The 23500-nt window shown below is 34.8% G+C and overlaps 1 protein-coding gene across 15 annotated transcripts in view; it reads left to right on the plus strand.

Moving 5' to 3' along the window:
* Positions 1 to 23500, plus strand: part of LOC145266567 (RUN and FYVE domain-containing protein 2-like) — a 328450-nt gene that overhangs the window by 99045 nt on the left and 205905 nt on the right. The window lies entirely within an intron of this gene.

Below are 23500 nucleotides of genomic sequence, written 5' to 3' on the forward strand. Positions count from 1 at the left end.
GTGATTTAATATGAAAAAATAGGTGATTAGATTATTTGATATCTCAATATGTGACAAAATGAATGACTTGATCTCGGCTCAAACCTGTGACCAAATGAATGATTTGATCTCAGCTCAAGCATGTTAGAAAATAAAGGATTTGATCTTTGCTCGAACATGTAACAAAATCATTTGATTGTTGCACAGTATACCAATAACTGTAATGTTATTACATCATTCGATCAAAGCTCAAATAGTGCTGTATTGTTGTTTCTCAGATTGGCAGCTGCTGAGGGGAAGCGCAAGGGTTCACAAGTATATAATAAATAAATAAAACAACTCAAAAGGAAAATACAAACTCTGACACTTTCTGTATATATCAGTTGCACTGAATGCTTGAGGTCTGCATTTACATCTACTGTCGAGGCTATGTTTGTCCGTTAGTTGATCAATCCATTTCCCCATCTTTTATGAGCCACGATCTGCCTTCAACTGAATGAAGCTCACAACTGTCTTCAACTGTGTCCCCTCCTGGCAACTATCATCAACTTTCACAAACTCCAGACCGCCCATAAATCTTCCTACTGTCGTAAAACGTAAAACTTGGTCACTCCTAAAATTAAGTCTTTTTGTTTGCCACACCTTGACTAACAATCCCATTCCGTTTCTCTTGTCTACCCCGGTGAACAACTTCTTCTCCATTGTTCTGCTGATAAACTTTCACAAAAAACACTCGTCTAGCTGAAACCACTCTGAATAATTTCCCCACCTCTTTATCTGTGCCTAAACCTAAATGTAGATTCCATGAACAAAGCTTCTTTCTTAGAACTGCACACCTGTGGAACTATCTTAATTTTCCCTGCTTTCCAGCTGACTACAATTTGGTCATCTTCAAGTTCAAGATAAACAAATTCTTGTTGACCTGTCCCCTTAAGTAATCCAATTCACAAAATTTCTACGACTAACAATTTCTACAATATTATCCAATTGACTACTGTACACTCATTAACCCTTATCCTTGAGTGGCCTACGGGCCTTAATAAGTGGTGACTCCTATGTAGAACCCCCCCCCGTCCCCCCCAAAATCATTACCTATGTTTTTGTTCTTCTGGTAAACTTATTTTCTCTTATTTTTTGTCATTCTTTTTCTCTTTCTCCCACTTACCAACATTTGGGGAGCAGGGGAACGCCAATAGTGTCACAATTAAACATTCTCCATTTTTCTAACTTTACCTCTCTTTTGTTTTCTGTACATTATTTTGCTTTGGAAATTTCTTTCCTTACTGAATGATGTCTCCCTTGCAGATTAATTCGTATATTGATTATTTTCAACAGCTGCGTTGTTGAAAAGACCCAATTCAAGGAATTTAAATATGCAAAGGGTATTGATTTATCACATTTTGTATAAAATCAAATACTTTTTTTTGTTTTTTTAAAGATGTAACTGTTATGCTTAAGTTTTGAATAACATTTTCGTTGGTCAATCATATGCAAGTTTCAGATAGCATGTCAAAATATGCTCCCTTATGTTTATAGATGTTTGTTATTTAGTTAGACAATCATGCTTTAGTTTTCAAATAGAATTTACACATAAATATAGATTGAATGAGTGCATTTTTTTGAGACAAGATCAAATCATTGTTATTTATTTGATCAAATAATTTAGTCGCATTTTTTTAGTCAAAAAGTAGTTTGTTATATTTGAACCAGAGGTCAAATAATCTTTCTCATATTTGAACCAAAGATCAAATAATTTTGTTTCATATTTGAACCAGAGATCAAATAATTTTGTTTCATATTTGAACCAGAGATCAAATAATTTTGTTTCATATTTGAACCAGAGATCAAATAATTTTGTTTCATATTTGAACCAGAGATCAAATAATTTTGTCTCATATTTGAACCAGAGATCAAATAATTTTGTCTCATATTTGAACCAGAGATCAAATAATTTTGTCTCATATTTGAACCAGAGATCAAATAATTTTGTCTCATATTTGAACCAGAGATCAAATAATTTTGTCTCATATTTGAACCAGAGATCAAATAATTTTGTCCCATATTTGAACCAAAGATCAACTGATTTCATCCAATAGTTGAACCATAGGTCAACTGATTTTATCAGATGTTTGAACCATAAAATGTTCTGCCAGATATTTGAACCAAAGATCAACTGATTTTGTCTCACATTTGAACAAGAGATTAAATGATTTTGTCCCACATGAGTGCATTTTTTTGAGACAAGATCAAATCATTGTTATTTATTTGATCAAATAATTTAGTCGCATTGTTTTAGTTAAAAAGTAGTTTGTTATAGATCAAATGATTTTCTGCCATATTTTAACCAAAGATGAACTGATTTTGTCCCATGTTAGAACTAAAGATCAAATGATTTTGTCACAATTTTGGTTACATATTTTTACTAGCCTTGAGTAAAAATATGTAGCAAATTGCATACGTTGATCCCCCACCCACTTAGCCCCAGTCAAGAAAAAGAAAAGGTTATTCTGGCGGGATATTATCTTGATCAATGAACATATACTATACTGCTCATTCCCCTGAAGGAAAATAATTCCTGGTAGAAATGTATTATGACTAATGAAAATATATATTTGACTCAAAAGAGAAATAAAACCTGGGAGGATTATTCACCTCCAACCAAAACGAAGATGGTAATGCCTGGGAGAAGAGTATCGGGATCAATGAATATATACTACGCTAACCCTTCTCCTCAAATGAGAAAGTAATGCTTGCTATGATTTATTCTGACAACAGAATAGATACTGCCATTCTTTTCGCTACTACTACCACCACCAAAATAAAACGAGAGAAGAAAATACCTGGGAAAATGGTCTCATGACAACAGAGCATACTAAGCATGAATCAGTCTTTTTTATGTATGGTATGTGTTCTTCAAAAGCATCTGCTTTCTTTGTTACAGCTCGTTTAACTCATTGGTCTAGTGGTCTCCATGAATTCGTTGTTATGGTACCTCATTGTAATACAGTTTCCTAGTCCAGTGGCTTCTTTCCAAGAACTGCAAGGTTATGGAACTCTCTTCCTGCTGACTGTTTTCCTTCTCTCTACAGTGTTGGTCTTTTAAAGACAAAGGCCAATAGGCATCCCCTGTTTTTGTGTTAATTATCTTTTATTCTTGTTAACTCTTTACATCAAGTGGTTTCGCGTTTTGTCTGGAGCAATTATCCAATATTAGAACCATTTTTAGAAACAATGATAAAAAATATTGTTAAATTTAGAGCTAAAATAAAGTAAAGCATTTGCGAAGAGCGACAAGAAGAAACGTTTGTACCTTCAAGAAAAAGACTAATTTTAGATTTTTACTATTTTTTTTATTATTAGGTAGGGTTTTACCATTAGGTTAAGTTTCGATTTTTGAGCGATTATTGAAACTAGTCAGATGGCCGTCTATTATTGTTTGCCATTTTTTCCTTGTTCTAACTTAAGACTCGACACTTCTTGTGTTTCAAAGTAAATAAACGTTTTAAAATAAGTTAAAACACAAAAATATTTACTCAGATAGGAAGAAGAGTAACTTACCTTGCCTTTGATAACATTTATTTGTTGTATATATATTATTTTTTTAACCACTTTTTCGTTTTGTTAGTTACACTGGAAAATGCTGTAAATTTTAATTGCTTCTGCAAACCTGCCATTCTGATTCTAGAATCAGCTTCTCAAGGTGGTCCAAGTAGACATTGGTTTCCTTATTGTATTGTATTTTTTCTCCTACTTTCTTTTTTGCAGAACTCAATCATGTTCTGCAAAGCCAAAGACAAAATCAGTTTTCCTCTACTAAAATAACTAAATCGAATCAAACATTAAATTTGAAAATTTTTTGAGATGTGGATTGGTTATTCGTATTATTTAGATTCATCGGACTACTGTTCTCATCTTGAGTGTCATTTTCACAACGTTTTGGTTGATGTAACCTCTGACCTTTTTCATGTGTATTTTGTGTCGAACTCTGGAATATTTCTGTTGAACTCTGTAATCTGCACAGAATTTCGAACGAAACCCTTTATGTACTTTACGGGGGTAGCATGCTCTCGTTCTGTCAGCCATGACTGGATAGTTATTATTATTTACTTCATTATCAACTTATTCATATTATTTATATTCTTTGGACTGCTATTCTTATCTTGAGTGTCATTTTCACATTTCAATGAATGTAACCCCCCGACCTTCATCAAGTGTATTTTGTCAAACGCAGGGAAAGCAATTTTTCTCTATAAAAACAACCAAACCAAACCAAACATAATTGGAGTGTAAAAACATTTTACCAAAATAACTGGATTCAGCATTAAATAACCTGAAAAAGGGTTGATATGCCATAAAACAAAACAATCAAACCAAACATCATGAATAAATATTTGAAGATATAAAGAACTTGAAGCATAGAAACTTTTACCAAAATTATTGGATTTGGCACTAAATGACACAGTGATAATATGCTGCAAAACAAAACAACCAAACTAAGCTCTATGAATAAATATTTGAAGCTATATTTGAAACATAAAACTTTTTTCCAAATTACTGTATTTGGCATGAAATAACGCCAAAAAGGTTGATATATCCTAGAACAACCAAACCAAACCTTTTGTCTGAATCGGATATTAACTCATCTTTTGAGAGGGAAGTTGGTTTATTCCTGGTCACTATTTTCCTGATTCAAACAATTTGAACAAAGCTCAATAGATGATCCAACGTCATGTGACATTTTTTTTTTTTTTTTTTTTTATTAGTTGAGAAAGAAAGAGTGTTTTATCGTGTCTGCCAGTAGCAAGTAATTCATACACATCTCAACTGAAAAATGGACGAATCTTTTTGGGTCAGTGATGTCTCCTCTCAAGATTTGTCTCTTTGCCAATTGTTCAAAACACCACTTTTTTTTCTTTTTTAAATAAACCACTTACCCATTACCATCCAGCATCCCCACGCCTGCATTAAACATTTTCAACATTTGATTTATGTTTCAAAGATATTTTTTTTTTTTTTTTTTAAATCAAGAAAACATGAAATAAATGACATCTGGCTTGACCATTTTTTTTTTTTTTTCTTTTTTTTTTTTGCTTGGAAAACTGCCAAAACCCTTCTGGCTTTGCACCATAAGCACACCTATCAACAAAAGGTTAAATTTTTTTCAGTTAGAGATGGAAAACAAATGTTAAAAAAAAAAAAAACTAGTAGGGTTACTCGGTGTTGCCCGGGGTTCTGGTTAAGAAAATGCATGCATGCATGTAGCGGCCCTGCTGTTTTTTTTTTTTTTTAACAGTGTCGGCGACCATGGCTCTCCAAATTGTAGAGCCATGGTAATCTTGGAAAGACAAGTAAAGACGGTAGTTTTCCGTTGCTTTCCATCTTGATTCGGGATGTATCTCCCACCGTGAGTTAAATGCGCCCCCAGATAGCAACCTGGAAATTTCTACAACTTGGCACGGTACATACAGCGCTTAACCTTCCCAAATGGTCACCCATCTGGTACTAGCCAGGCTCATCATTGCTTAACTTTAGTGATTTGGTGAGAACTGGTGTGTCAATGTGATTTTTTATTTATTTGCTTCCCCATGAAAACAAAATGTGACACAAGGTTGTTTTTAATCTATATATATATAAAAGCGAAAATGTATGTATGTATGTATGTTCGCTTTTTCTGTGTGTCTACAAAAGGCTTTTTTCAGAGAAGCGGTCGGTCGCTTCACAACTTTTTAAAACTTTTTATATCACATATAAATCGTAATATCTCAGTTAACAACGAAGCTCGCCTGTCTATTTAATTTGCTTGATTTCAGGAAGATAAATATTCAACATTTGTCGCTCGCCGCATGTGGGTTAGTCTTTTTCCTATAACATCTTGGGGGGGGGGAAGCGTTCAGCAGTAAATGAAGGTACTATCACGCAGTCAAACTTGACCTCATTAACTCATTAAAATGGACACCTGCTAAATCCAAGTGATTAATTAAATTCAAACGTGTTTCTGTTAGCATCTCGCGGTGGGGCAATGGTTAACGTCGCACTTTTTTTTTTCACACTCTAATTTGCAACTTTGCCTCAACGGTTCGGGTTCGATCCTCATACTTACTTTTTTTTTTTTAACCCCCCCCCCCCCCCAACCCTGGAGTTTCCACACACACACCTACAAACACCCGGGCAACGCCGGGTACCCCTCGCTAGTGTGGAGGAAAACCAGCTCTCCCCAAAAAGGGGGCACGCTGGCAGTATCCAAAAAAAAAAATAGTAATTGTCTCAGTATGAAGGGTTTCCCCTACATTGACTGAGGGCCAATTAACTTCAGTAAAGTGCAGCATCAGCCCGGCCCGAAGGCCAAGCTTCCCGGGAGAGGTAAAAATAAAAAACGTTTCTGCCTCTTTCCAGACGCCTTCAGTCACATTACACTTTGATTACCCCCCTTTATAAATTTACTAAATATGGCTCTTATCATAGCCCCTTATGCCTAGTAGCCCAGGTTTGATCTTCATTATGATTGGTTAATTAGTTTAGGAGTGAATCCTGTACATACAGATATATAAAACCTGCCTAACTTTATATAGAGGTTTATGAAGACCTGCTGTTATCAAGACTGGATCATCAGTTTATGGACGAGTGCAACTAAAACTACTACTACCCGTGGAATAGCAGGATTTGTGGTTCAGGTTTATTCTTCTAGATCAGCCGTGTTCTATTTATATGCATGCATATTATAACACTTCATCCATTGAAAATATTAATGTTGGTGGATTAGAACACTCCATCTAGGTGTAATAATCAATACCAGACTTGCTAGGAAGTAGAACTGGCGACAAACTAGAGTCTCTAGGATCTTCAAGTAATATAACGTTGCTTTATTTTAATAGCTTTCCCCCAATATTTTTTCTTTTTTTTTTATCATACATAATATAATGCAACGTGATTTTATTTGTACATAATTTTGATTCCTACTTATTTATTTATTTATTTTTCCAAAACAAATCCCTTGATACAACTTTGATAAAGTGAGAGCGAAACCGGTCAGCTACCCTCCCCCATTTTTTCTTTTTTTTTTCTTCACCCCCCCCCCCTCCATTGATTTTATTATAAACATTTTTAATCGTGAATTTAAGTCTTCCCTTCTTGATTGCGTGTAAATATATATATAGGTACTCCTGCAGTATTTTACCCACCGATTTCACGATCTTAACCGAGCGTTGATCGACATCCGTCGGAAAACGCCGGAACATGGCGAGCGGTACGATACTCTATCAGCCAATCAGGGCGCTTCAAACGAACGCGCAGCAGACGAATAATTTTCATTGAAATTACACACATAGCGTTTCATTTCAGTTATTTTATTGTTCAAAGTAAAAATACACAGCCTTTCATTTCAGCTATTTAATTTAGCGATAAAACAAAAAAACGGGAGCTGTTGGAAACATATTTATGCGAATTTATGTGGAGACAAAAATTTGGACACAACCCTTTTGTCTCCATAATAAATCAAATCGCGGAAGGCTACCCGGTTTGGGAAGGAGCTTCTTTCCACATCCTTTGAAAACCCTTTGCTCCCTACTTTGCCTCTACAGTCAGTAGAAAATCTTCCAGTCGGAACTAAAGATAAACAGTAATTGTTGTCCCCCCCCCCCCTACAAACATTACTGAAAAAATACAAAAAAAAAACATTGTTGTTACTGTTTAATAACGTTTTGTTAAAAACAAACAAAAAAAAAAAACATTGAAGTGTTTATTACTGTTGCTTACCCCGCCCCCCCCCAAAAAAAAAAGCTATCCGAAAACAAAATGAACCAAAAAAAAAAAAAAAAATATTCAACAAAATAAATTTATTTTACTTTAAAAAAAACTTACGGTAAGTGTTTGTGATTTATTTTATCCAAATTTTTTGTATTAATTTTATCCATTTTGTCGTGTGTGTGTAATATCTTTTCCTTGTAATGTTGTTGCTATTCACATACTTTTAGCGTTCTTCTTGCACCGTAGCTCCGAATTCTCGGCTTTCGTCGGCGTTAACGCCGAAAGCGTTCGTCAACGCTCGGCTAAGATCGTGAAATCGGTGGGTAAAATACTGCAGGAGTACCTATATATATATATATATATATATATATATAAAATAAAAATTACAATTAAATTTACCAAAATGATCCAAGATGGTAAAACTAAAGTATATTATAAATATTAAAGAATTAATATTTATAAAATAATCTCAACCAGATGTAAAAGCTTGATAAAACCAAATAGGAGATAGAGCTTATAATATGAGCAAACAGTTAATAAAATATGTTAAAAAACACTTTGAAAAAGAGTTAAAAACATATTTAATCTGAAAAGGAAACACATGATAAGTGGATAGTCCTTAATCCGCGGAGTTTCGAAGAAATACTTTCCTTTTCATCAGAAGGTAGGAATTAGCAAAATGCGGGATCGGATTTTGCATACAAAAGTATTTGATGAAACAACAAGTAAGTCAAAGATCTTACTTGATGACAAAAAGTGAAGCAGAGGGAATATGGTGAAGAAAAAAGTGATTACACGTGAATGGATAGTCTGGTGAAAGATAAATAATCCAATGACGGTAAAATCCAAAACTATTTTACTTATAAAGTGTTTCCTTTTCAGATTAAATATGTTTATAACTCTTTTTCAAAGTGTTTTTTAACATGTTTTATTAACTGTTTGTTCCTATATATATATATATATATTGTTCTGGGGTAACTGACACCCCTATTCCTGTCTTCACATGGACTCTCCCATCGCTGTGAAAGGCAGCCATTTTGGACTCTCTAATCAGAGATTCCATGCCAGTCTAATCGTTGACATGACTTTACCGACTCTCCTGTTTGATATTGTGAACCCCTAAAATAAGGCCACAATATATATATATATAGCGTGTTAAAATGCAATGAAAAGAAATCAAATAAAATGCTTGATTGTGAATGTGTGAGGACAACGCTCAACCTATATACTCAACGAATTTTTGATTGACAGACTTGAAAGTTGGTATATAGGTTATTCAGACATGTGGGAACCTTTTTTTAATCGGGTTTTCATCCGGAAAAAAAGGCTGCTAAGGGGTCAAAATTTAAAAATTAATACATGAGAACCCCGAGATACGACATTAAAAATTAGTAACAAAATACAGTACAGTATATAATACACATGTATATAATCAAATAACATTATAAATAACACCGTAAGGCAGAGTAAATACCGTAACCAGGAGCCGGAAAAACATTGTATTCCACATCGTAACCTGAAAAAAAAAATGTATCCTGGGGCCACCGTATCCTGGTGTTCTACTGTAGTAGATTTTTATCTTTTTGTAAACTGTTCCATGACTGCGCATGCGTGATCGTGAAACATGAAAGCTTCCTTATGTTAAGAATAAGTAGGTTTGAGAACACTTTTTTAAAGATTGTGGCAAGCTGGTCTAATGGCTATTGTACTTAGTGTCTTTAGGTTTTAGTTTTGATCTCAGCTCATATTATTTAGTTTTTTTTTTTTTACTTACAAGAAGTGAACTGTTTAGAAAAAACAACCCTCACATGCATGTCTGAGTTTCTTTTCATTTTTTTCATATTTAAAAAAATTTTTATTTAAGGAATTTGACATTACATTTAATATCAAGCAACACGGGGTACATCTGCTAGTAGAATATATTTCTTGTAATCTCTTAGTCTTACCAGATTCTAGGACAAGAGTTAATCTGGTCTGGTGGAGTATCCAGCTTAGTGCTGTTTCTAAAAGCAACATCACTTGGAGAAGGTGCAACATTCCTTGTATAAGCCACTGTGGGTTAGACATACCGAAGGAATCTTATTTGGGCTTCGAATACCGTGTTATTTTGAATATTTGGTCAGTGTTTACTTGTCATGTAGGGTGAAGTACCCTATTGTCAGATTGTCCTGACAAACCCCTGTACAGAGAAACTTTAAATGCTAGAGGTTGGTGTCTAGTAGGCATTCAAGATATGATGTGCTGATTACCCTAAAGGTTTAACGTTGAACCCTGCTGACCCTTGTTTATAACGCATCCTGTTTACATATTGAATACATACTGCAAACATAATTCAATCATTGCCATGTTGTGTATTGCCGAATTTTTCGAATCTAAACGTTATGCATGTACAAATTGGTAAGCTTTTTTTATGGTTTATCTTTATTTTTTATGATAAGTGTGGCATAAAAATTCTTAACTCAATATTATGCCACCTTGTTAGAAAGGTTGAGACCCACTGCATTACATCCATTGCTCTTTCTGCTTCTCGTAAAGCTTAGCAACAAAATCTCACCCCTTCACTGTTGAGGTCCCTAAATGGTAGAAAGCTTTCTACTCTGATAAGTTTCTTCCCTCGAACAGCTAGACTTTGGAATTCCCTTCCTGCTACCTGCTCCCCTGACTGTAATAATATGCAGAAGTTTAAATGTAATGTAAACCAATATCTTGTTAATCTTTCCAAGGTATGGTCCCAAATAGTAGCCTCTGATGTCTAAGCGGTGATATGCCTGCTTTTTTTTTTTTTTTTTTTTTAACATGAGTTCACCACTTATCAAGGCCCAATAGCCACTCAGGGATAAGGGTTATTGTGTGTACAGTAATCAAAGGGATAGTGTAGCAATAATATTGGAGAATTGGTAAGGTGTCATTACTTAGGGGGGTGGTTCATCATTTGTTTGTGTTGGACTTGAAGACATCCAGGTTGAAGTCGAGAGGAAAACAGGCAAGCGGAACAGCGTTCCACAGGCATGCAGTTCTAAGAAAGAAGCTTTGTTTATGGAATCTACATTTTGATTTAGGCACAGATAAAGAGTGGGGAAAATTATTGACGGTGGTTTCAGCTAGTCGGGTGTTTTTTGAAAAACATTGGTGAGGGGGACCAGAGAATGGAGCTCAGACGAGCACTTGCCATGGGAATAACGATAGAACAGCAACAGGCTCGCTACATCTCTTCTGTGGGAAAGAGGTTGCAGGGTAGAGAAAATGGCATCTCCCACCAAGCCACGAAGTCTATTTTGTACTCTGTCAAGGCAGGATAGACTGTTTTTAGCAGCTCTCGCCAAGATGTGGCAGCAGTACTCCATCTTTGGACATACTTAGGGGTGAATGTGATTTAAAAGAAAAAAAGTCGATTCTCTCTGTCCTTCTCAGCACTTTCTCACACCTAAAGCTAGAGATTGGTGTCTAGTAGGCATTCAAGTTCTCTCCAGTTGGCATTTAAGTTCTGATGTTTTTTTCTGTTTGTTTTTTTTTTATTTTTCAATTTCCTTATTTTGTTCTAGCTAGGGATGGGGTATCCTACTGGATGCTAGACATTCACCGCTATCTCATGCATTACAACCGTGTGATTTTCTTTTTAAGATTCTAACCATCCTTTTAAGTCTAATTTATCTCTCTTTCACTTGGTTCACCGGTTATATTTGCCAAGTAGTTTGTTTTTTTTTAAATTCTTTTTCATGAGTCCGTTTGCTCCTAATAGTTTGGACATGTGTGAGTCGTAGGAACTGATGACAAATCGCATGAAGCTAATATAAATTCAACAAATCTAAACACATTTTCAGATTTGACAGGAGACAGGGAAGGTTGTTGCTTGGAAATGGTGTTGTGATAAAAGTGCTTAGTCATCACGGAATGGGGCAGCCATGTTGTCTACACAACATTATTAAATGGTTACTCAAGAAGTCCCAGAATTTATCACCTTCCAAGTTAGTTACTTTTTTTTCTTTTGGCGTTTTATTATTTTTGCTGGAATAAGAGATGAAACTTGATGCAGAGTGTTGTCTGTTGCTAAAGGCTACAGAAACGGTCAAATTGCTGAGAAATTATTTGGATGGTAAATGTTAGTGGTGGTGGGGGGTTGAAGAATAGAAATATGATTGCGGGGGGGGGCGGTAGGGGTAGAAGGAAAGGTTAAGTTTGGAGTTATGGTTGGAGGAAAGGAAAGAGAAAAAGTGATGGAAGAAGAAAGAGTAAAGGAGAGAGTGGTAGAAGAGAAGGAAATACAGTTATGGTTGGAGGAAAGAGTGGTAGGAGGAGAAGGAAATGTAGTTATGGTTGAAGGAAAGAGTGGTAGGAGGAGAAGGAAATGTAGTTATGGTTGGAGGAAAGAGTAGTAGGAGGAGAAGGAAATGTAGTTATGGTTGAAGGAAAGAGTGGTAGGAGGAGAAGGAAATGTAGTTATGGTTGGAGGAAAGAGTAGTAGGAGGAGAAGGAAATGTAGTTATGGTTGGAGGAAAAAGTGATAGGAGGAGAAGGAAATGTAGTTGTTAGAGAAAAGAATGATAAAATTTGAAAAAAGTTGTAGGCAAAGACTTTTATTGGTGTTTCACACTTAAGTTTGAAAAAGCGTTTTTATCTTTAAATACCCAGATTGAATAGGCAGGTCTTCAGGATGTTTTTTTTTTTTTTGTATCTTCAAACTCCAATAATAAAACAACGAAAACATGAAAAAAAAAAAAAAAAAAAAAGAAAAGAAAGAAGTAGTGTATTCATGAAGAAATCATTTAACAGCTCCAAATACACGATTTAGGAAGGTAGAAACATTAATTTTGTCATTAGGAGGATTTAGTATCAATAATTCTAATCTTAGCCCCCCCCTCTCCTGTTCTGATTTTTGGAAAGTTTTCAAGAAACATTACATTTGCCCTTTTCTATTTTTATTTTTTTAATTTTTTTTTTTTTTATTACATTTTCACCTCAAACAAGGCACATTGCCACTTTGATGTAGGGGGCTACTATCAGGGACATAAGCTACAGGGGTACTATATGGGGAGTTGGCCAGCAAGATGTCGGTTCGTGTTACACTTGAACTTCTACATGTCAGTACAGTTGGGAAGCAGGAACCCGGAAGGGAATTCCAAAGTCTAGTTGTTCTGGGGAAGAAACTACTTAAGTAGAAGGCTTACTTACATCTAGGGATCTCAACTGTGAAGGGGTGGGATTTTGCTGCTGGTCAGGTTTGTCGGGGGTATTTACGTCGTTGCTTTACTATTGTTCTGCATTAGAGTTAGAATATTAAAAAGGTCTCTCGGTTAGAATGTGTGAAGTAGTAACTGGTATCTATTAGATTGGTGCAAAAATAATGTTGTTTTTTAATCAAATATATACAGGTCAAAAAACATTATTTTTGCACCAACCTGATTCTAGGATGCCCTATAACGTTCACTTTTTTATGGTGCTGTTACATTTTAACAGACCAACACGTTGTAGACTCTGCCACAAAGAAACGAAAGAAAGGAAAAAACTCAACTCGCTTTCTTTTTAACAAAAGGCCTTTATATTTGGTATTTCCAACAACGCATTTTTTTCTAAATATTTAAACGGTTCAGTTCTCTTCCGAACGCGTGTGACTTTTTATCTCTACTGTGGCATCACCTACATGTATTGAATACATCCTTTCCCACTCTCTTGTGTCCCAAACAAGTCCTTTCCCTCCCTCCCGTGTCTTGAACACATCCTTTCCCGCCCTCCCGTGTCTCGAACACATCCTTTCCTGCCATCCCGTGTCTTGAACACGTCCTTTCCCGCTCTCCCGTGTCTCGAACATCTCCTTTCCCACCCTCCCATGTCTCGAACACGTCCTTTCCCGCCCTCCTGTGACTCGAACACGTCCTAACCCGCCCTCCCATGCCTCGAACACGTCCTTTACCCCTCCTTCAAAAATGTGGGAGGGGGGGTATTTAAGACGCCAAAATAAAACTAGCATTCTTTTCCTAAGTAAGGCAGATGCTTCTGCAAATATTTAAAAACATAAGAACGAAGTTGTTAATTTTATGTTGATAAATTCCCCCCCACCTCTATTTTCGCTGATGAGATGATATTCCAAGATAAAACCTTATGTCAATTTTAATTAAAATGAACATCGTCTCCGAAACGATCGTACACTGAAGTTGATTTTGAAACTGATTGATAATTCACAGTTATTCATTTTATTACTCAATATTAATACCTATACCTATTGAGCTTATTATATGTCTGCAGTACTATGGGCACTGTTTCCTTTTAAAAGTATTATTACATTTATTAATACATTAAAATAAAATTAAAATAGACTCTGGTCTTTAGGGTTGGGCAAATGCTGAACTTAGTCATTTTTTTATGCCTCGTTCACTGTGCATTCACTTAGTTGTATCATATTTTCACCCGAAACAAGGCACAGTGCCACTTTGATGTAAGGGGATACTATTGCAGGGCTACTATGTAGGGAGTTGAGCAGCAAGATGTCTGTTCACATTACACTTGAACTTCTGCATGTCAGTACTGTTGGGGAAGCAGGGACCTGGAAGGGAATTCCAAAGTGTAGCAGTTTTAGGGAAGAAACTACTGGAGTAGAAAGCTCTCTTACATCTAGGGATCTCTACTGTGTAGGGGTGAGATTTAGCTGCTTGTCAAGTTTGTCGGAGGTGTTTACATTGAGGGGGTACAAGTGCTTGCAGTTCGTCGGAGCATTCACCATTAAAATACTTGGGACCATACCTAGGAAAGATTAACAAGATGTTGGTTTACATTACATTTAAACTTCTGTATATCAGTACAGCCAGGGAAGCAGGTAGCAGGAAAGGAATTCCATAGTCTAGCTGTTTGAGGGAAGAAACGATTAGAGTAGAAAGCTTTCTGGCATTTGGGGATCTCAACAGTGAAGGGGTGAGATTTTGTTGCTAAGCGGGTTTGTCGGGGATATGTATGTCAAGGGGGCACAAATGCAACGAGTTCATCAGAGCACATTCCATTAAAATATTTGTAAAACAGGCACAGAGCTGCACCATTGCGGTGATGGGACAGGGGTTGGAGGTCAGTTGACAAAGTGGGACCTATTAGATTGGACCTTATCTAATAGGGAGAGGCTAGTGGTAGATGTGGCAACAATACTCCTTGTATGGGCGAATGGTGGCCTTGTAGAGGCACAGGATACTCTCAGGTGTGAGTAGTCTTCTAGCACGATAGAGGAAACCCACCTTCTTTGCAGCAGCCTTCGCAATGTCCTCAATATATTTGTTCCAGTTCATATTGTTTGCAAATGTTAGACTGAGGAGTTTGAAAGAAGAATTCTCAGGTAGTGTTGTTTGTTATGGATATCAGTCGTTATTGCTTGGTATCATGTTTCTTTTTTTTTCTTTTTTTTTTTTTCATGGTTATGTTTATGTATATACAGTGACACCAGACCCAGACTTACTTTAGCTGTAAACTTGTCACAAAGATAGTATTTATCATTGTCCTTGTAAGTTGGTAATTGTCGCATCCCTGTGCCTGTTTTACAAGTACTTTAATTAAATGTGCTCTGATGAACTCATAGCACTTGTGCCCCCTCGACGTACATACTCCCGACTAACCCGACAAGCAGCAAAATCCAACCCCTTCATAGTTGAGGTCCTTCATAGTTGCCAGAAAGCCTTCTGCTCTAATAGTTTCTTTCCTCAAACTGCTAGACTTTGGAATTCCCTCCCCGTTTCCTGCTTTCCTGGCCGTACTAACCTGCAAAAGTTTGAATGTAATGTGAACAGACATCTCGCAGCTCAACTCCCCACATTCTCCTGTTAGACACGATCACAGATAGTAGTCCTTTGCGTTCCAAGTGGTAATACCTTGTTTGGGGGTAAAAAAAAAAATAAATAAAAGTATTAGTGTGCAAATCTACACGATGTAGTTAATTCCATAGTCTGTGGCAGTATCCATTGCACTGATTACACCCTCATCCAAGGAGGCTGCAAAGTAGAAAAAGAGGAGGGCATGGTGTGAGGAAAGTGAGTCTAAGGAGGAAAGGAACAGACGTAAGAGAAGGGGGGGATACAGTATGGTGAGAGAGAGAGAGAGAGATTGGTTGTGAGGAGGAGAGAAAGGTTAAGTAAGAGGAGGTGAGAGAGAGAGAGAGTACAAGAAAGATAGGAAAGAGGAGGAGGAGGAAGTTGTGGGCTAAGGTGGGCTGTTTGTAGAATATGGAGAAGGTAAGCAAAGCTGGCATCGGTGTGTGAGAGTAACTGAGGGGAAGGAGAAAATGAAAGAGGAGAAAGAGTGGGAATAAAGGGAGGAGGAGAGAAAGTAGGAGAATAGAGGAAAGAGGAGAGTAAGAATGAGAGTAATGGGGGGATGACAGAAAGAAAACGTGAGAATAAAAGAGTGAGAGTAAAGGGAGGAGGAGAAGAGTAGAAATAAAAAGGGGATACGAGAGAGAGAGAGAAAGAAAACGTGAGAATAAAAGGAAAGAAAGAATAAGAGTAAAGGGGGAGGAGAGAGAAAGAGTGAAGAAAAGTGAAGAAGAAAAAGAGTGAATGGAAGAAGAGAGAGAAAGGGTGAATGGAAGAGGAGAGAGAAAAGAGTAATAATAAGGAGGAGGAGGAGAGAGAAAGAGTGAATAAAAGAGAAGAGAAAAAAGAATTGAAGGAGAGAGAGTGAGAGTAAAGGGGGAGGATAGAGAGAGAAAGAAAGAGCAAAGGGAATAAAAGGGGAGGGGTAGCCGAGACGCAAACAAAGTATTGTTAGGAGAGAGATGGGGTGGAGATGACTTAAGATGGATTGGATTGAGTCAGTGGTTGCATTGGTAAAAAAGAAAAAAAAAAAAAGAGGCCTGATAGGAGAAAGGTGTTAATGGAGGTTACGGACGGTAAGATCCCCACTCTCTTCACCAATCGAATGCCCCTCTTTCCAATGATGGATGGCAGAAAGGGTCACTGCATAATTGTATTCCTTTCTCCTTCCTATATACTGCTCAGGTTTGGGGGATGCCAAACATTGGGCAGGACAGGGGATGAGACAGGTAGTGGTCGCGGGACTTATCTCCGGAGACATGAAGGAATGTTCTTTCCGCATACCTTTGCCATGAGACATTCCAACATCCAAATCTTTTTTTTTTTTTTTTTTTTTTAATTTGGATGATGTTCCATTTCTGTATTTCCGAGTTGATAAAAATAATTGTTTTAAAACTAATATTAACTTTGTTTACACCTAGTAAATTATTGGGGCATTTATTAGAATAGCAAAAAAAACAAAAAAACTTTAAAAGTGGTTATATATATATACTAGTAAAAGTACCCGTCGTTGACTGGGTTCAAAAACAGCCTACAGAAAATGGACTCTGATTTATGAAAGTAGGTTATGAAAAGGAAGGGTTGAATTTGGTTGTATCAAAACCAAAGCAAAATATGATGAAAGTAAAAATAAAATAGATAAACCCCATAATTTATTATAAAATACCTGTTCACACTGAAACACTTATCACAATATTCTGTGGATCTATATTAAAAAACTTTGCTAAACTTTGTGACATATTTCCATTCTATGGAGGTCAGGCACGAACGAACACCCCATAATTTTATTATACCATATTTCTTCAAACTGAAACATAATTATCAAAATATATTTACGCAGATAGATATGAAAAGTTTTTATTAAAGTTTGTGCCTATTTCCATTCTATGGAGGCCAGGCGCGAACACAGACCCCACAATTTTATTATACCATCCCTATTTAAGTTAAAACATACTTATCAAAGTATTCTTATGTATATCTATATCAAAAACACTTGTAAACATTTTTTTGGAAAGTTTTAAATTTCTTATTTCCATACTTTGTGAACCAGGCGCGAACGCAAACCCCATAATTTAATGAACCACTGTTCTGCCAGATCAAACATACCCATTCCTGTGTCTCGATACATCTTCTATCATTATATGTAATCAGTTTTTTAAAATAGTCAACCATATAGGAGCCTATTCGTGACCAGACACACAGTCATTCAGCTTTATATTATAGATATATATATAAGTCTGGGTAGGTTATTCATTAAAGGCGTTGAGTGAAATTTGAAAATCAAATAAGAGACGTGTTACATTTAACACTTTAAAGCCAAATAACAACGCAATTTTTTTTTTAACCTTTATAAAATAAACGAATGTTTATTTTTAAAGAGAGAGATATATTTCGGAGATATACACTCCTTTTTTCAATCTCTATATATATATATATATATATATATATATATATATTCCTCTTATTCTTCATCATGATGTTGAATGGAAGAATTTTAAGTTAAGTCCACCTGATGTTAGCTGTGGTTTTTCTGTAGCCGGATAATTACGCGTGGTGTCGCGTAATTTGAAAGTCTGGGTAGGTTATCCATTAAAGGCGTTGAGTGAAATTTGAAAATCAAACAAGAGATGTATTATATTTAACACTTTAAAGCCAAATAACAACGCAATTTTTTTTTTTTTTTTTTAAACGTTTATAAAATAAACATTCGTTTATTTTTAAAGAGAGAGATATATTTTGGAGGTATACACTCCTTTTTCAATCTGTGTATATATATATATATATATATATATATATATATATATATATTTTTTTTTTTTTTTTTCCTCTTATTCTTTGTCATGATACATAATTATCCGGCTGCAGAAAAACCACAGCTAACATCAGGTGGACAACTTAAAATTCTTCCATTCAACATCATGACGAAGAATAAGAGGAATATATATATATATATATATATATATATATATATATATATATATATATATATACACACATACACACACACACACACACAGATTGAAAAAGGAGTGTATATCTCCGAAATATATCTCTCTTTAAAAATAAACATTCGTTTATTTTATAAAGATTTAAAAAAAAAAAAAAATTGCGTTGTTATTTGGCTTTAAAGTGTTAAATATAACACGTCTCTTATTTGATCTTAGACAACTAAATATTTTTGTTTACTAGCCAAATCCACATGATTTTTAGAATATGACATCTTCGTTCCGTGACGAGTATGTACATCATAAAATTTTTCTGTATTTTTTTAATAAGTGTAATTCTAAATATGCATCGAATTTTATGTTGAGATTGGAAGGTATAAACATTTCTATTTCTTCGTTAAAAAAAGAGTATATTGTTCTATTAATCCTTTTATTGTTTAAATAATTTGACTTTGCTCGATTTATTAAAAAAAAAAAAAAAGTTGAAAAAAAGTAGTGAGCTTTTGGAAGATTGTTGGTGACCCCCCCCCCCAAAAAAAAACCCCACAATCATCAAAAGAGAAGCGTTTTATCATTTCTAGTCGCTATTTGGAAAAATCAATCGCAAATGCGACTGCTTCACTCGCAATGTAAAACCCTGTGTGTGTGTGTGTGTGTGTGTGTGTGTGTGGGGGTGGGTGGGTGGAAATAGGTTTCTCCAATTATATTTCACCTTTTATTTATACCAATCCTTTAATTTATGAAGCTCAATGTAATTACAGAGCATATAACAAGTAAATGACAAAAGTCTATATTCCAAATTTCAAGATGTTGATCATCTTACCATATAAATTTATTTATTTATTTTTTTTTTTACAAACAAGTCACCTGTTATCCAGGCCCGGAGGCTACTCAAGGATAAGGGTTGATGAGTGTACATTAGTCAATAGGACAATATTGTAGTAATTGTTAATAATGGAAATTTGATAAATTGGATTACTTAAGGGTACGGTTCATCAAGAACTTGTTTACGTTGGACTTGAAGACGACCATATTATAGTCAGCTTGGAAGGAGAGAAACAGAAGAGAGTTCTACAGGTGTGCAGTTCTAAGAAAGAGCTTTGTTCATGGAATCTAGGTTTAGGTTTAGGCACAGATAAAGAGTGGGGGAAATTATTGGTCGTGGTTTCAACTAGACGAGTGTTTCTCGTGAAAGTTTGGTGAGGGGGGACGATAGATTGGAGCTCAGACGAGCACTTGCCATGAAAATAATGATAAAGCAGAGACAGGCTCACAACATCTGTTCTGTGGGAAAGAGGTTGCAGGGAGGAGAAAAAGACATCTCCCACTAGGCTACAAAGTCTATTTTGAACTCTGTCAGGGCAGGATAATCTTTCTAACAGCTCCTGCCCAAATGTGGCAACAGTACTCCATCCGAGGATGTACTTGGCTCTTATACAGGTAGAGAATTGTATCGGCAGTGAGATATCTACTGGAGCGGTAGTCTACATGTCTGAATACCATATATACCAAATTCCAAGTCTGTAGATCAAGAATTTGTTGAGTATATAGGGTGAGATGTGTCTTCACACACATTCTCACTTTTATAGGTATAGAGATAAGAAAATTTGATCAGTATATGACAAGTGACTGTCTCGCCTATCATTTTGAAAGAAATGTAAAAAAAAAAAAATATATTAAAAGCAAAGAAATATAACTCAACAATAATTCATATTTAGTAGATTTATGTTGTAATGCCTATGAATTCTCATTAATCATTTAAAAATGAGTTTGTATATAAAAATAAATGTACCTAATCAATTTTACGTGATTTTTGAAATATGATATTTTCGTCTTGTAACAGGTATATAAATCATACAGATTTTTCTTATATATATATATATATATATATATATATATATATATATATATATATATATATATATATATATTTTTTTATAGGAAAGGAATTCTGGACAAAAACCAAAAAGATAAACATTAGCAAAAACCTAAATAAAAATAAATGTTCATAATCTTTGTATCTGTACTCCTGTAATTTTTTTTCCTTTTTGTGTATTGATATTCATATTAAAAACCCTTTTTCTATTTATTTAAAAAGAAAATACAACTTTGTCATATATGGGTCATGGAATCGCATTCATTTACAAAAGATCTAGCTAATTTGCATATTCTTTTTAAACATTAATTTTGATTAATTCCCTAATTAGTTTTTTCGGTTTTCTTATGGGGCGATCATCTTTAGTTAAGTATTATGTGTAATTATATTCATGTAGATATTCTACATTATTTATACTTGTGTAATATTTGCGTAAAAAGTTTATAGTAAACACAGACCTCTTTCTAGATATATTTATGTATGCGTATATGTATTTGTTTAAAAATTTTGCCTATCAAACTCCTCTGTCAGTTTTTGGTGTACAGACATGAAACTTAATATACAGGGTATTCCAACCCATGCAAAACTTTATATTTGGGTTTTAGCCGGGGAAAATCAGTGCAAAAGTGTGAAAATTAAAAAAAAACGGAATTTGTCAGGTGAGGATGTAACGACAGCATTATGAATATGCATGCATAACATAATAGCTATTTGTTCATGTTTTAATTTTTAGCCTTGCAACAAACGTGCCTTTGTAGCTATTTATATATCTACTAGCAAAAGTACCCGTCGTTGACTGGGTTCAAAAACAGTCTACAGAAAATGGACTCTAGTTTATGAAAGTACTAGCGGGGGGTACCCGGCGATGCCCGGGTGTCTTGAGGTAAATCAAAACTCTGCGAGGGGGGGGGTTAAATAATAATAAAAAAAATGTTTTGGTAGGTGAGTATGAGGATGGAACCACCTATCATTTCTTCGATCGACTTTTTGATCTTAAAGTTTTTTTTCATCGGAGAAAACCAAAGACACTTCTGTTTTTCTGGATGCTTCAATTTGTTTATAGTCGTTTTGCGTGTACTAAATGATTTTCTTCAGTTTTTGTTGACATGAACTGACATCGCCTAAGAACGTATCTGAGGTCTTGATGACCAACATTCCTTATTGTTCCTTCAGACACTTGAACATCTTTGGTAATATATCGCATTGAGATAGTTTGATGTCCACGGATTTTCGTTGATCGTGCCATGCATTCTGCTGAAAAACTTAGATGTTCTAAATGGGTCAGAACGTTTCCAATGTTGTTTTCAATTGCTCGTGGCCAATTCATCGCTATTGTTTTTTTTTTTTTGTTTTTTTTTTTTTTAAGCACCTTTCTAACTTTGCAAACGAAAGACCTGGTGACTTTTAGAAATCTTACAATTTCTGAATTGCTATGTTTCGCTTTTATAGACACCATTACAGCATGTCTTTTCATTTCATTATCTAGTATCTGCCATGGGATCTTCTGAAAGCAAAAAAAAAAAAAAAAAAAAAAAACACCATTAATTACTAATATCTATAATATAAAGCTGAACGTCTGTGTGTGCGTCTGGTCATGAATAGGCTCCTATATGGTTGACTATTATAGAAAACTGATCAAATATAATGATAGAAGATGTATCGAGACATAGGAATGGGTATGTTTGATCTGGCATAATGATGATTCATTAAAATTGTGGGGTCTGCATATGCGCCTAATCCACAAAGTATGGAAATAAAAATTTTTTAAATTAAAAAAAAAACGTTTACAAGTGCTTTTGATATAGATGTACATAAGAATACTTTGATAAGTATGTTTTAACTTAAATAGGAAGGGTATAATAAAATTGTGGGGTCTGCGTTCGCGCCTGGCCTCCATAGAATGGAAATAGGCACAAACTTTAATAAAGACTTTTCATATCTATCTGCGTAAGTATACTTTGATAATTGTTTCAGTTTGAAGAAATATGGTATAATAAAATTATGGGGTGTTTGTTTGCGCCTGACCTCCATAGAATGGGAATATGTCACAAAGTTTAACAAGGTTTTTTAATATAGATCCACAGAATATTGTGATAAGTGTTTCAGTGTGAACAGGTATTTTATAATAAATTATGGGTTTATCTATTTTATTTTTACTTTCATCATATTTTGCTTTGTTTTTGATACCCCCAAATTCGAAGCTATCTCTTTACAACCCTTCCTTTTCATAACCTATCATACTTTCATAAATCAAAGTCCATTTTCTGTAGACTGTTTTTGAACCCAGTCAACGATGAGTACTTTTGCTAGTATATATATATATATATATATATATATATATATATATATATATATATATAGCAAAACTGGTAATTAGTAAAAACCTGAAGAATGGAGCTCAATACTATTGCAAAACAAATATATATATATATATATATATATATATATATATATATATATATTTTATTACCGTTTTATCTGTTACACATGTTTCTGCTACCGGATCATATTCACGATCCAGCAACTTTGTAAGACTTGAACAGAAGTGGTTATTATGATTTGGAAAGACAATATTAGAAGAAGACGATGAAAAAAAAGGGGGGGATCTCAATTTTGATCTGACAGCATTTAAGTTTTAAGATTTAATAATTAAATAAATAAATAAAAAAAAAACATTGAACACGGGTGAAGTTGAGTTTAAAAACTTTAGCCAGATAGACACGAATTTCGAGTGTATGGAGAAGGAAGAGAAAGAGAGAGGATTATATATATATATATATATATATATATATACATGGCATACAACTTTTCAAATATTGGTACCATACATGGCATACAGTGATAAAGGTGTATGTTGCATAAGCCTGACGAATCCTATAGTTGGATGAAACGCAGAATATTCAGTGTAGCTTAATCGCCATATATATTTTATAAATTACTAACTAGCTCTACCTACGTATTGAGCACTTTTGAAGTAAATACTTAAAGTTTACGCATAAATCTATACTTTCGTATAGTAAATTTATGTGAATAAATGAAATAGTTATATATATATATATATATATATATAGGCGCACACACACACGCACTCTTCAATCACTAAACTTTCATCTTGATTTTTGCAGTCAAATGAGTCTACAACAACAAACAAGGGAGATCACTCTAAGAAGGTAAAA

The sequence above is a fragment of the Euprymna scolopes genome, chromosome 41 (assembly GCF_053919585.1).
Source record: "Euprymna scolopes isolate OS-2025 chromosome 41, ASM5391958v1, whole genome shotgun sequence".
Lineage (NCBI taxonomy): Eukaryota > Metazoa > Mollusca > Cephalopoda > Sepiida > Sepiolidae > Euprymna > Euprymna scolopes.